This window comes from Manis javanica, chromosome 7 (assembly GCF_040802235.1).
Source record: "Manis javanica isolate MJ-LG chromosome 7, MJ_LKY, whole genome shotgun sequence".
In the NCBI taxonomy this organism is placed as follows: domain Eukaryota; kingdom Metazoa; phylum Chordata; class Mammalia; order Pholidota; family Manidae; genus Manis; species Manis javanica.
In genome coordinates, this window is record NC_133162.1 from 125,987,185 (window position 1) to 126,000,839 (window position 13,655).

Consider the following 13,655-nt stretch of genomic DNA (forward strand, 5'->3'; position numbering starts at 1 on the left):
AGAAAGCAGTTGTGGCCAGCTTGGAGGTATTTCAGATCAGATCGGCCACTTAGGAAGATGCCTGGAGTTTAACAGCTGCTTCTTGATTGCTGGGAATGAAAGAATTTATGAGCCACTGAGAGATGTTCATTATAGGAATAGTCTGAATGTTTTACTCATCTGAGCTACTTAAAGATCTCCCAGGGAACCTCCCCGATGGTATGCCAGTTTCTACAAAGTTTGTGTCAGCCGGAATGCTTGGTGGGTGTCAGTCAGAACTCATTGTAAATATATCCTGGCAGTATTAAGATGAAAAGTGTGCAGGGGTAAAGGAAATGATGGTATCTGACATCCTTCAGCGCTTCCTCCTAGGCTTGCTTCTGTTACCTGCCAAGTGAATTCCATCCAGGCTTCCGACAGTGGTGATTTGACAATAAGGGATGGGAAATAATGTCACAGATTTTAGTGGAGGCAGGAAAGGCCAAAATTAAATTTAAGGTCACTTTTAATGACCCTGTCTTTCGGCTGTAATGTGACCAACTTAACTTTTGCTGAGACTTGGAAGCAGTGGTTTTCCTGCTTTCTTTGGTTTAACCACCAGAATGTCCAAAGGATCATAATTTATGTCCCATCATGGAACTAAAACATAACGGAATCATAGTCAGCCTTTTTTGCTTCCCATAACAGCCTGTAGAAGGAAGAACATTTTGTTTCTTTAACCACACATTTTTTTTGGTGCCATATTGGGTTTTTGATACTGGGTGATTGAGGGCGCAGTTTTAAAGACAATGGAATTGTCTCGATTAAATTGTCCATTTTTAGGCAACATCATCCTCTGAGTTTCTGATTAATTCTTTATCTCCCAGGGAACATTAAAACCAGCATCCCCGGGCTGATAGAACTGTAATCCATGTTATAGTGATGCCTGCCAGCATAGTTGGGAGGTTCCTGTCATGTCTATATATTCCCCTAGGCGTTTCTCACTCAATTGTAAAGATTTTGTCTGGGTTGGGTTGAAAGTAGACTGGGAGTCTCATAGTTAGAGAGAAATGGCTTTCTTTTTATGTTTCTGAGGAGAAATTTAGTTTAATTTGTAAGTTACAGGAGTAAAGTTTACAAAAGCAAAATAAAGTAGTGTGTGTGGGCGGGGGGGGGTGTTGGGGAGGGTTTCTCCTGGAAGGGATTTGTTTTAGTTTCTAGGATAGCTTTGTTTTGAACTATCTTTTAAATGAATATTTTCAGTGGTGGAAAAGCTAGAACCTCCTCCCAGCCCCCCACCAGTTTACAAAAGTGTTTCCTGTACAAGGCTCGCAATACTTTCTGGGCCTTGGTTTTCTCATCATTGTCCCTAAAATGGGATTACCTTTCAGTCCTGAAGTTCTGTGACTCTCCAAGAGCTTGGAGAAATTCTGGTGGCAGTGTGGTAATGTTAGAACCGGGCTTTGGGGTTTATAAAGGTCTTTACTTCCATATTTTATCCCTCAACCCTCAAGGGAGTAAGTAGGCTGTGGCTGAGCAAGTTAGATGAGTTTGCTGGGTATCGTCTATAAACAGTGGAGCTGGATTTGAACCTCGGTCTTGCGATTCTCCCTGTTACCTCCCCCATACCGCTTTTTAGTCATGGAGTCACTGTAAACTGGCTAAAACTTGACAGACTAATGTTAATATGTGGCAGATTCTCATAGTATTTCATTTATGGGTTATTCTGGTTTCGGAACCCCAGGGTTAACATCTATGCTTTGATGTCAGAGATTAAAAACAGATCAGTAATAATGGTAATAAAACTTTCTCCCCAAGAGTCTCAGAAACTCACATACCTCAAACTAATCTTTTGTTTATGTTCAACTTTTTTTTTTATTAAGTAGGCTTCAGAGTCTAGTGTGATTTATAATCTGGACTAGTAACACAGACAGCATTCTTAAACCACCTCTCAAATCTTTCTATCTCCTTTAAAATAAGAAATGAACATATCATTTGCCTTTCATCTCAGCTGAATGATGAAGCTCTGGGTAAATGTCTCTTTTTTGGTGTCATGGTTCTTGGGCTTTTTCTACTGATTTCTGGGTAAGTCTAAATCAGATTTAACGCAGCACTTTCTCTGCTAAAAAAAAAAAATCCTTCCTTTGTGCTATTGGTTTAACTGTAAAGAAGTAATAGGTTGCTGCAGGTGACCCATTTTCACTGTGATCCTAAATGTTCTGTGTCCTGCTTGCCTATTTAGGAGTACTGAGTGAACTTGATACTCATCGGGAAGCTGGTACGGATTTTCGTAAGGAGGTGCTAAAATAAAACTATATGCTAAGCTTTAAGCTCTTTTAGGTCTGAGCAGCCTGCCCATCCTCAGCTTTTTTGTTTCGCAGAAGACTGTCTTTTCAAAATATTTAGCAATGGGGTTTAAACCTCAAAAACAGATGTACCGATCAGTACCAATAGTCTGACTGTGAAGGCTGCCATTTGCAGGTGAGGACAGAGAGATGATATTATGAACCAGTATTTGCTAAGGAAGTTAGGAGTCTTTGCTCCCTCTCAGTGTTCCAGAAGGGCACATGAGCAGCAAAGCAGGAGAATGGCTTCTGGTATTTTGTTATCAGGAGAATGCATTTTGAACGGCAGTGGGGTAACTCTTTATAAACGAGCCTATCAGGAAACATTACCTTGTGGAGAGTGAAAGGGGCTTTCATTTATTTTGACTGTGTTACTGATGGGGATTGTTCTTCTAGGGTAGGTGATGTCCTTTGGGGCTCCTGCAGGTGTGGGTTGATCAAAGAGAAAAGTTGGGAAAGAAGAGTCCCATGGACAAGAATGTCAAGGACCAGAAGAATGTTGCAGATGGATGGCATGGTCCCTGGATTTTAGCACTGACTTTGCCACTACCTTGGAGGAATTTTTTAGTAAAAATCTTCCAGTCACATCTGTATAGTGAGCCTAGGAAGTTCAGCCTTATAGCCCAGAGCAGCGGTGACTCATCACCTTCCATGCCCCACCCAAGCATACCTAAGGTTACTTACCTGTCATGAATAGTGGCTTCTTACCTCTCTCTGAGTTGGGGTGAGGGTGGGGCCATCTCTAAGAAACACTTGGCTCTATCTGCTCATGCATATATACTCATGCACAAAATGGAATTATATTACGTGTGCTTTTGAAGAGATATGAAAAAGATTGAACATATGGGGGTGCATATAATGTATTTACACAGTTTAGAGTATGGTATATACTTACATAATGTGCTGTTTTCCCCTGTCCCATCAGTACATTCTTTGGCACTGTTTTAATAGCCATTACTATAATTTATTTAGCTAGTCCATTTTGACATTTAGGTGTGTTGGAAAGAAATATCTTTTAGGCTTTCAGAACCCTCTGGCTCAATTGATTTATCCATCGTTAAATCACAGAGCCCAGCACAGTGCCCAGCACCTTGGGGTATACAGCTGCTGGGGGCTTCAAGACCTAACGTTATCAAGAAGCAGACCCTTTGCTCTTAGTTCCAGTTGGGGAAAGCCCTGCAGAGGACCCAGATTGGCCTGGTGCCAGCCAAGGGAGAGTTACTGTTGGTAGTCCGGTTGGCTGTCCCCATTAGAACCACAGGATTGGACTGTGGGGAGACAAAGTATCCCGTAAAGAAGGGGGTTATTGTTAAGGAAGAGGGAGGATGCTGGGTAAACAAAAAGAGCTAGCCGGCTAACGCAGGCTGTGTTTCCAAGCATGGTATTACTGGTCATAACATCATATACCGATAGGCCAAAGGGTATGAACCTCTTTAATGCTCCCGTGATGTACACACTATAGTCTTGAGAGCAGACTTTTCCGCGTTATGTGGGGATTTGAATTGCTGCACATACAGACATTTGTGTAACAGGGTATTGAATTACTGGAAAAAAACCCTGGAGTTGGTCATTATTCCCATGTCACCCATTACACTCCCTTCTTTCTGCCATGCTTTATCCTAAATTACTTGGGATTAGTGACATCAATTATTAATGTTTATTGAGTGCTTGCTGACTCTGAACTGGATGTTTGAATTTGAAAAGAATCCTGTGGAAATGGCACGGTGTAGTCCTTTCTTGCCCCATTGGCCCACGTACATGCAGTGCTACAGCAGGGATGGTTGGCTGCCCAAACGCTAGCGTTCCCCATCTTGGTGCCACCTCCTTCCTGTGGCTTAAACCAGCAACTGTTACCTGCTTGGGATTCAGAAAGTGGAGCTGGGCTCAGCTGGGTGGTGCTTCCACCGGTTTTGATGGTGACATGATTCACTGGGGGTGGCTATTGCTGTAATATTTTACCATATTCCTTGATAACACAATCCTGCTTTTGATAGTTTTTCCGTTGGCTGTGTACTTCAGGGTAAGGTGGTGACTGTCCCCTGCCCCAGGGAGTGAATCTTGATTAAGTCAAATCAACTTTAGTAATACCATATCAGTTGCTAGTGACTGGTTAATGAATATGTATGTGACACCCGTAGGGTCCTGTGATATTGGGGAATCTAAGGTTGTCAGCAAAATAGAACATGTTGACAGTCTGAGGATCACAGTACAAAAATGGGAAGGTACCTAAGACCACAGTGATTTACTTTAGCCACCGTATTAGCCAACCCCAAAACCACTCTGACTCAGAACTTCTTCTGGGAGAATTATTTTTATTATTGTTTGAAGCAATGATCTCTGGAGTATACTAGACCTTCCAGTAAGGGAGGGAAGAAAATACTAGAACTTTATCTAGAAAAAAAAAAGCTTTACTGATGTTTAATATGGCTTGACGTTGGTTGATGTATCTGAGTCTTCTGTCACTTAGGTTATGTGAGGGCATTTTACAATCTGATAGAATTGACAGTGGTATCCTCCTTTTTATTCTTGCCTTTGGTAAATGTTATCCATTTAAATGGACTTACGGATTTTATTACTAGTTTTAAGTAAACTGACTCCCACAAAATGGGCAAGTAGCTCAAAAAGATGACTGCAAAGTTGAATGATAATGATGTATAAGTATTAAGGAACAAGAAAATGTCTTACTATGAGATTGGGAAATGACTTTGAAATGAATTTTAATTAGAAGTTGGCACAAAGATTGTGTATGGATTTGTATTAATAAATAAAAATAAACTTAAGAATACTGTTTAAATCATTCTCATCCTTTAAAAAGTTTTTAATGGCTGTTTTATAATGTATGTATGACTTTCATATATATGTAACTTATGTTGGGGGTACGTGCTTAATTTTTTTACTGTTAGGGCTTCATTGTCAAAATATGTCAAGACCACAGTGAAGTCCCTGAAAGCGAAGGAAGTGTTTGTTGTGTGCAGCTAAAAAGCGCCATGGCTGATCACGCAGAGTAGATCTGTGGCTGTTTTTTCATTCTGTATTCTCCTTTTATTCTTATAGCTTTCAAGATTCTCCATGGTCTGTTTGGTAACTGTCTTTTCCAGTTGTCCTCTCTGTGTCTGTGCAAATGCCACTGAGCTCCTGCCCATTCCGAAACCATCACATACGATGTTTCAGGGTCACCTCTGAGGAAGTTGTTCACCCCTCCCCTCTACCTACCTGCCACTGAAATTTTCATTGTCTTTGAGGCCTAGCTCAAATAAGTCTTGCTTTCTCGTTAATGTTTTTCTGTTTTCTCCTTCCACATTTAAATGGTTCCTTCCACTTAGTCCCCCAGCACACAGCTTGTACGTTCATTATAATGTTTTCCTCTTTTTGCCTGTTATTAATTAAGCTGTTGACTTGCTTGCTTTGCCTATGAATTGCAGGCTTCTTGATGGCTGGGGTCCTGTCTTACCGTAGGCATTTTTCAAATTGCTTGTTTCGCCTTCTGGAAGAAAGGAAGGCAGTCAGAGAACCCACAGTTGTTAAATCGGGCTCTGTACCACTTACTGTGGGGAGGTTCTCTCTCCTCCAGCCCTGGGCAGCCTGAGGAGGTAGAGAGCTCCACCTGTGCAAGGATCCGAGCACAGGGAGTGCACATGGCCAAGACAGGAGGGTCCAGGATCCAGACCTGGGTCATATTTATTCCAGAGCTGCCTGTCTGCCCTTTGGTGTGTTGCCTGTGGTTACACACTGTCCTCCTTTCACGTGGGAACACCGACTTCGGTGAGATGATGGTGCAAAAAACATTACTGGGCAGTCTAGACAGGTGCAATGAGTTCAAAGGAGACTCTACTTTCCTCGTGGAGTAACAGGAAGTGCCTGGAGGGTGAGGGGTTTGAAGCTCTAAATGCCTGTGGCCAGTTAGCTGTCTGCAGAATCACTAAGCAGAATCACAGAGCCAGCCTCTGTGGTGGGATCGGGCCTCAGTGTCCCGGATGGGAGACAGAACGTGATGGACTCTGCACTGCTCAGCTGACTTGGATCATTTATGCTGTATTCTTTCCATGGTAGGGGTAACTGAGGGTTGACAAGCTGTCGGCTTCCAAGTTGAGCCATGTTAGGTATGTTATAATGATGGAAAACAGATATCTCTGTAAGGTTTTGAGGGTCAAGCAACGGAATGCGTATGAAAGGGCTTAGAATGTTGTACATTGCCTCGTAGATGCCAGAGACATAAAATTCGATTGTTTCCTTGTAGCAGTGACTTATAGCTCAGATTTCTTTTTGTTAGCCATTTTTGTTTCAAATGTATTTCCAAAGAGTTTTTAACGTGTTGAAGCCCTTAAATTGAATAGGACGTTATTTTTCTCAAATGAACTACAGATACTAGTTGAAAGCCTGCTATAAAACTTCCAGGTGTGGAGTGAGTGGAATTTGTGCTAAGGGGGATCTGTCTTGCATCTAGCTGTTGCAGTACCCTAAGGTCCTGTTTGTAAGAATGCGAACACTTCCTGTGCACAGAGATGGGAATCTGGGGGACTTCGGAGTAAATGGGAAACCCTTAAGTTCCGCCAGAAGGACCATCAGTTTTGATTTTAGGTTTTGTTTTGTGTTTGGTTACTGTGAAGTCATGAATGTATTTTGAGGAGTCGTTGGAGAGGGTTTTGGGAACCTCTGAAATGTTTCAAGGTTGTTTTGAAAGTGAAAACCAGGTGTGGTGTAACAGTTTATGAATGTGAAATCTATTCCATTATACATTTATAAGGAAATGGGTTTGAATAAGTCAAATTGAACTCCACTTGGAAGTATTATAGTGGCAGCTTTGTATTATAGAAAGAGTCTGACATATAAATTAAAACATGTTATCTTAAAGAGTAAGTATAGATGCAAAAGACAGAAGAACTGAGCTGCCTCTAAGTTGCAAATAGATGTAGTTGTTCATTTTTTGTTACTCAGGGATCTTGATTTAAGAGAACCTTAACTGAGAGTTATTAATCTAGATGAAGCAGCCGTTTCCAAAATGGATTCCTTGGAAACTGATTGTCAGGAAATTACTAGATGTTATGCAGAGAAAAGTTCTATGTTCAAGTAAGTTGGAAATCTGGGGTAACCAAAGTGAAACAGGTGTTATTGTTTTTAACTGCAGGGCTTCTGAGCACTCTTGTTTCTAATGTTCATGCTGAATCTCCTTGAAGGGAAACAGTATTTAGTATTTCCCAAATGCACTGAACTGTAGGAACTTTTTTGCAAGGCATCTCAGCCATAGAACAATGTTGGGTGCTGAAATACTTTAAGGCAAATCCCAGACATCATGTAATTTCACCCAAGAAACTTCACTATGCATTTCTGAGCACTTAAAAATTACCACTTTATTATCACTTTTAATATAATTAACAGTAATTTTTTAATGTTATTTAATTGTTCCCTAATGTCGTTTGTCACCATTTCTGTTTTTTGGAACCAAGAGTCAATCAAGGTTTACAAACTACTGTGGGTTGTTGTTATTCATTTAGTCTTTTTAAATAGAAAAATACTATCTCACCACCCCCTCCTCTCCCTCCTGACTTTGAGAAGAGAACTTGTAGGATGTCCCACGTCTGAATTTGTTTCCTTGTGGTGGTGTTCACCTTGTCCCTTTGTCCTCTGTATTTCCTATAAAATGGAGGTTAGAGCTAATGCAGTGTTTAGATTCAGGTTAAATATTTTTGGCAAGAACAGGTCCCTAGACTATGCTTTTTTACCCCCTCTGATTTGGGAACATATTTTGTGTTGGCATTTTAATTTGGCAAGTTATAAGTAACTTTCTTAAAAAAGAAAAATAGAAATCATGGCTGAGAGTTTGTTTGGTAATTAATTTTATTAGTAAGTCGAGGGGGGTGCAAGTTTAATTTATTCCAGTTGCAGTTGGAAACAGTGGTATTTTGAATAGTTGGTCTTGTTAAATGGATACAAGTTTTCAATATATTTCAAGACTGTAAACCTTGTTCAGCTTGAGTAGAATGGCTTTGGTGTTAAGCATTTGTGGTGGGTGAATTTTATTCAGAATGACAGGTTATCTGAGTTGTAAAACACTATACAGTAAAGATTTGTTTCAAAAGCACATTATACTTAAGAATATGTATTAATTCTACCTCTTTTTTTTGATAAATTTGAACAGAATATTTTTCTGTTAAATGCTTAGGCTAATTTGAAGTATAGCCATAAATCTAAGTCCCTCAGGGTGGTACATACATTGTCTTGGAAACTCAGACATGTAAATAAAAGTTTCTCTCATAGCTGACTTTGCTAACTTAATTTGACATTGAAGTTTTTTCCCTTGATATCCTTCCAAGTGCCTGTTGTATGTCTGGGAAAAATTAAACTCAGAGGAATTTTGTGTGTCTTAATGAGGAGTATAGCATGGTATATATAAAGTAGCTTTGTGTGCGGACTCGTAGCTATCGTAGGCAGTTCCCAGCACATTCTTATATTTAATTCCTTAACGGGCAGGAATACTGTTTTATGTATTAAAATTTGCCTGTTGTGAATAATAAGGTCCCTTGGGCAGAGTAGGTACCTTGTAACTGTAGTGGTACACTAAAAATATATACACACACATATATATACACACTCCTTTTAAAAATGCAAATATATAGAGTATAGTGAAAAGAGCATGATCTTTGAGCCAGATGAACCATGGTTTTGTGTGTGGCTAGAGCAGTTGACTTGACCTCTGTCTGTCTGCCTCAGTTGGGGTAGTAATTCCTGTCTCATAGGGTTCATGCCGAGACTAAAAGTGAGAACCTATACAAAATGCTTAGCAATGTACTTGGCTCATAGATGCCCCAGACAGGTCCTCTTCTCCCTTCTCTTCCCCTTTAACCATATTTTTAAATTCAGCTTTCTGGTCAATAGAGAATAGAAGTTTTGTTTATTCTGAATGCTTTTTAAACTGCCAATTTTAAGGTACCGGTTATGGAAGTCCAGATAAGACTTTGCTTTCAAGATAATCTATATACATAGATGGTTGCTTTTGTTAAAACAATTAGATGTTTATATGAAATATTTTGAGCAAACAAATGGGATAGTTTTAGACAGTAATTTATAGAGAAGAAGGAACCGGAGAAAAAAGGGCATTTTATTATCGGCATAAAGGATATTACTAACAAACTGTCTGTTTGTAATGAGAATCAGTATTTTAAAAGTCCACTTATTTACTAAGACTGTGAGACATAAGAAGCTCCCCAGACTTCAGTAGAGTTCTGCTGGAGTGTGGTTTAGACCAATACACTTTATTTTATTTAGGTGGAGTAAATCTGTACCACTACATTCAAGTCATACGTGTGGTTATGGAAAGGGTCGTCTCCAGCCAGGAGAGCAGCCTTCCCTACACAGGAGAGGGATCAGTGTTGCCTCTGTGGATGGGCCCTGGAGCCTCACTATGGACAAGGAGGTGAAGATTCTCCTTGTTGGCTTGTGCCCTGTTAAAGACTCATGTGAAGGGGGGGAATTAATATGTCCTAAGTTTTGAATGGGAGATGTCAAGGAATAGTTTGGAGGCTGCTTGAATAGACATTTATGGGCCGTGGCTTCTTGGCATTTATGGGTAAACCAAGAAGTGTTGTCTTCCATCAGCTGTTTCCAAGTCTTGGGACATTCAGCTTTGTTAATGGCTTGTGCAAGAAAAGGTCTCAAGGAGGCAACATCTTAGCAGCTCCCTGCCGCGTACTTCTCTGACAATGAACTTGATGGCCCAAGGGCACTCCAGTCCAGCTACACTTGAGCTTTCTACACTTTCTTTCTACCACTAAGTAACAGTTGTGTTGATTGCTTTCTTTCTGAAATGTTTTGTTTAAGAGAAGAGGGCCTCCTTAAACCGTCCAGCCCCACATACCCCAGGTCAAGCCAAGTGCAGTCAAAGCGTGTGATTTCTCCCTTCCATCATGAAAGAAGTGAGGAGATGCCATTTCTAGAGGGATAGCGATAGAGTTCTAAGCCGATGGAATTTATAGACATTTCACTTTCGGGGGCCTTTTTTGCTTCCTCCATTAAGAGCAGTCTTACCTAGCCCAAGGAATTATAATATCTTTATGAGTTTTACAAGTAAAAAGTTACCATGAAGGTGTTAACTGTTTGACAAATTAGAAACTTGTTTTCATTTGTCAAAGAGTAGTAGAAGTCATGCATTAATTTTTCCCAGCAAATGTTTCTTGCGGGCTGTCCTTGTGCCCTTCTGAGTTGAGGCCTGGCTCTGAGTCTCAGGCTGAGGAGACAAGTGTGTACAGGGTACAAATGTTAGACGCATGTGCAGCCGGAGAGCAGAGAAGGAAGGGGGAGCAGGAGAAGGGGGAGGTGGTGGCTGGGCAAGGCATCAGGGAGGAGACAAAAGATGCATAGCGTTTCGCCAGGTGGGGAAGAGGGTGAGGGGCTTTCTCTGAAGGGATCAGGATGAGCAGAGGCTGGGAGGCATGACAGTACAAGTCATGTTTGGGGTGTTGTTACTAGAACAGATGGTGCTTGGCATTTGGGTACCGTGGTGGGGAGGAGAGAGCCAGATTGCAAGAGGCCTTGCATGCCAGGCTGAGAAGTATGGACTTGATCCGGTAAAGCAACTGATATCTGTCAAAGGTTTAGAGCAGGGAGAGGATGCAGTCGAAGCTTTGTTGCAGAAGAGTCTTGGTGGTGGTGGTGTGGAGACACCACCTGTGTGGGGACAAATGAGCAGCGGGGCCCTCTGTTGTGAGGCTTTGGAAGTAGGTCAGGTGAGAGATGATGTTTGAGGCCTGAGGTAGTGGGACGAAGAGAACTATTAGCTGGGCACTTAGGGTGCATCAGCTCATGTGATCTTGGCAGAAACCTTGTAGAGTGCTGTTGCCATCCTCACTTTTCAGAAAAGGAAAAGGGCTCACAGTGACCTGGCTCAGCCAAAGATTTGAGCGCAGTTGACAGTCCTGTGCCACATGCTTTTAGAACAGAGGGAATGACAAAACACAGAAGGGTGTGCCTGGGACATGATTTTTGCAGCAGAATGGAAACTTTTTCCAGAACAGAAAAGGACTACTTGGCAGCTGACTAAAGGTAGAGAACAAGGCTGTTTCCAGGCTGGGCAGTAGGGTGTGAATGGTGAATGAGCAAGGCAACTGACAGTCTCTAGGGAAGAGGGAGCAGGCTTTGGGGCCCCCTGGGATATCCCTTTGGAAATGCCCAGCAGGCAGTTTGGTTCTTGATACCGCATCTCAGCCCCCTGTTCAAACTCCTTGAAACCCTCTGGATAGGTGTGGAGTAGGACAGGATGGGTAAGTAGCCCCTGCTCCTGAAGCCCCAGTCCTAACTGGTATTATAGTGCCCTTACTCTAAATACACATTTCCAGGCTCTGCCCATAGGGGTCTTTCAGTAAGTCTGGAGTGGGGTTCAGCTATCTGCACCCCCCAGAGTGAGGCAGGCTGCAACAGGATCATACTTCTGAGAATGTTTGGATCTGAGTGGCCTAGGCTATCTTTTAATTTCACTTCCTTCAGGGAGCTTTTGATAGCTCCTGAAATAACACCACCACATACCCCCACAACGGTAATTGTGTGAGAGGATGAAGGTGTTAACTAACCTTATTGTGGTGATCATTTTGTAACATATACATATATCAAATCACCCTTTTGTATACCTTAAACTTACACATTGTATGTCAATAATACCTCAGTAACGCTGGACGAAAAGTCACTGGGGAGTACTCAATTTGAAATCTAGATTTTAAACTCTTATCAACCAACCAGCCATTAAACCATTTGCTTGTTACTAGTCATGACCCAGCCTAGGTTCCTCTCCCCTTCCTCTCTGTTAATGGTGTCTTGTTTTTGGTTTTTTTTTTGAGATATAATTGCCATGTAATGTTATATTAGTTTGAGGCGTACAACATAATGATTTGTTATATATACATAATGTGAATGATCACCACAGTAAGTCTAGTTAACATCCATCACTACACAAATCTATGATTTTTTCTTGCGATGAGAATTTTAAAGATCTACTCTTTTAGCAACTTCCAAGCATACAATGCAGTTTTGTTAACTGTAGTCACTGTGCTGTGCATTACATCCCAGGACGTAGTTTATAACTGAAAGTTATCTTCTGACCATCCTTCACCTATTTGGCCACCCCCCACCTCCTAAGACATATCACATACCTTTCTTTTGGTGAGTGGGCTTTGAAACCCAACAGATTGGGTTCCAATCTGAACTCAGCCCCTTTCCCTCAGCGTGACCCCAGGCCCACTTGCTCAAGCTTATAGTGTGTCTAGGGCTGACTACAGTGCATTTCTGTGTAATCATTACCTGCCTGATTCTGTTTACCTACCCTCCAGGGTTAGGGGGCATTTTTTGCTGTGACTGGTAATAGGAGAGAAAGGGATTTTTGGTTTCTGTTTTCAGCCTGTGTGTCTTTTTTGTTGGTGTCTGGTTATCCTTGGGATAATTTTTGGTTGTTTGTCTCTCCTAGTAAAGTTTGGGTTCATTAAAAGCTTGCTGCTGATTGGTTGATCTTTCTCCCGTGTGGGAGGGAGTTTTCCCACCTTTGCTAAATACCTTTATTACTTCCGGTGTTAAACACAGGGCTTTCTGGTGCCCTTTCCTTGGTCCCTGTTCTGGTGGAGGGGCAGGAGGTCCACTTGCTTTCTGGCTGGGTGGTTCAGTCACTGAGGAGATGTCAACTGAGCCCTTACTTTGTGCCAGGCTCTGTGCTAAGTGCTTATTCTTAAATCATCGAAGTTCAAGTTCACACTCTAATAGCCAAAACAGGGAGCAGGCATTTTCACTTACTGTGCTTAGCTGGCTGGTGAGGGTCCATATCTGGCCCTGGGGATCCTGGCAGGTTAATAAAACCCTGGTACCTATGCCTTCAGGGCTGTCCATCCCCTCATCCCCTGATAGGCATTTCCTGGGGTGACTGTGTCTGTGCAGAATTATCCATCTTTAAATTCTTTCAGTGAGCAGTATGGGGGCTGTAGATGCTGTGGAGCTGGGGGTGGGGAGAAAAACCTGGGGCATGACGTGCTCACAGGGAGAGTGAGCTGGTGGAGGGAAGCAGTGACACTGCAGCTGCTTAAGGCGGCTTGTCCTCTTTATCTCGAATGGCTTCTGGAAGGCTCTGCTTGGGTGTGCCGACTGCATATTTATGAATGCTGCAGACCAGATTTGCTGTGCATAAAACTTTCTTTTTGTTTTCTGCCATTTTTTAGATCTACATCCTAGAATTGCTTTTGGCTGATTTTGGGGGGACTAGAGTATGCTTAGATTATCCACAATAATTATGAAGATGTCCTGCTCTTCAGGACGGAGTATCTGACCTCCTCACTTAACTTTCAGCATCAAAACATGTAGGCTGACAGCATAACTGGGAAGGTC

At 41.9% G+C, this 13,655-nt stretch overlaps 1 protein-coding gene across 8 annotated transcripts in view; it reads left to right on the plus strand.

Moving 5' to 3' along the window:
• Nucleotides 1–13,655, plus strand: part of TANC1 (tetratricopeptide repeat, ankyrin repeat and coiled-coil containing 1) — a 215,019-nt gene that overhangs the window by 1,871 nt on the left and 199,493 nt on the right. The window lies entirely within an intron of this gene.